Source organism: Vigna unguiculata, chromosome 3 (genome assembly GCF_037176805.1).
Source record: "Vigna unguiculata cultivar grain cowpea cultivar isolate G323 ecotype 2 chromosome 3, ASM3717680v1, whole genome shotgun sequence".
NCBI classification, from domain to species: Eukaryota; Viridiplantae; Streptophyta; class Magnoliopsida; order Fabales; family Fabaceae; genus Vigna; species Vigna unguiculata.
Window position 1 is genome coordinate 51,693,605 of NC_140794.1, and position 2,099 is coordinate 51,695,703.

A 2,099-nucleotide genomic window follows, 5' to 3' on the forward strand; every position below is an offset into this window, starting at 1 on the left:
AAGTGGGGTACATTTCTTCGCATCGCACCTTCCTACTCAAACCGTAACTTTGTTTTTGTTCGCTTCCCTCGCCGAAAAGGAAGAAGGTAGAACATGAAATGGTGAACTTCGCTCGTGAAAAGTAAGCAGTTGCGTGCATCTAATTTTTTTTCTTACAATACGTCAAACACATGGCAAACTCCTTGCGAAAGAGACAGATCTAAGCAATTTCATCGATTTTCATCTTTCTTTTGCATTTTGCGATTACCATTGATTTTTGATTAATGCTTCGTTTTGTCGATTCAGGAATTGATTGATGACTTGGATTGAGTTAGTTAGATTTTAAATATGTTGATAAGGATTGGTTCCTAGATAATTCTAAATGGATATCGCAACATCTGAAATTTAGATTTTTTGTTAGATTTTTTTTTATATTTTTATATTGTACTTCTATAATACATTAATTATTATTATTTTTTATTTTTTAAAATATATTACAAAAATATTTAAAATATAAATACAGTATATTTTTAATGTTCAGCAGACAAAAAAAAAATTAGTAAAAAATCTGGACTTCAAGATTTTGAATTAATGGTGATTAATAATTAAATAGAATAATGAAAATCTCATATCTCAAAGAAAACGCGTTTAATGTAATTGAGGAAAACGTTGAAACTAAATTATGTTCATTTTTATTTAGAACTCTTAATATGTTAAAATAAATATAAAGAAATATCATTTCATTATTTTCTCAATTAAAAGAATATTACATTGGAATTATAATCTTAACAAGGAGGGTTTACTAGACAAGAAAAGAGTAAAGAAAAAACATAAAACGAGGACGTGAAGAAAAAAAGTTCATAAATCTTTGAAGAGACGTCAGATTCCATATTTTTGTCATTTGTAAAAAAAAAAAAAAACTCCAAGAAGAAAAGGGAGAGATAAAGCACATTCATAGGTGAATACACTGCAAAAAGAAAAAAAATTAACCAAAAGATATCAGATTCTCTTTTAGTAACTGTCTTTATATGCTCGATATGAAAAAAAAAAGTGGTCAGTGCATTTTTTGCTTGAAAGGTGATCAAACTCTTTTGCATCTTGGGCTACTCTTTGGTCTTTCTTTTTTTTTTTTTTTTTATCGTGATTCATTGCGAACTTTAATATTCCTTTTTCATTACCTAAAATTAAAACATTAAATAGAATAAAATAAGTATAAGTTATATTTAAATATAACAAGAAAATAAAATATATGATTTTTGTAACCTAAATGCTGCAAATTTATTTTCGTAAGGATGGTTTGAGTGAAAAATTACAATAAATAACTGATATCCTTTCAAATAATAGAAAGCTAGATAACTCGAACAATTACAAGATAAAAATCAAGTTGAAAATAGTGATTGTGAGACCCTAAATAAAAATAATAATAATAATGTAAAATAAAATAATTATTAGAGAAAATGAGTCTTATAAAATGGGTATACATCTTATTATTAGTAAGAAAAACAAAGACAAAATTATAAATAAAGATATCTAGCAGAGTCACTTTTATTTGTGAGACAGTTTCTTTTTAATCTCATAGTTCTCTAGTAACCCTCTTGCTTATATCTAAAATCTTGACTGATTTGAACACGTATATTTCTTGAGATAATATATGTTTGACCATAAGGTGACTATAAGGGTGTTGCATGTGTCTAAAACAAACTCTTTAAAAATTTTGATCTTTTATAAATAAAAAGGTGTATTCACATCATTAAATCAAAATTTCTATTTGTGTCTTTAGAGCTGTTGGAGGAACATAGGACGTAAGGGTGAGTTCGTTGAGAACTCAAATAGAGATAAGAAAAATTAGTTTGATTTGGCATTGTATAATTGTTTAAGCAAATGATTTACAATTGATGAAGTCATTTGTGTTAAATATGTAAAAATTGGGGATTTTTTGTCTGTGGCTATTTGATTTGTTAAGTTAAGTTAATTTGGTGAGAAATTGTTTGAAGAGATTGAGGTTTGAGCAATTAGTCCCTAACGTTACAGTTTAAATACATATTTTTATGTCAATTAATAATTTAGAATATAGTGACAAATACCAAAATGGGCCAATTGAGTAAACTGCGAAATTTAAC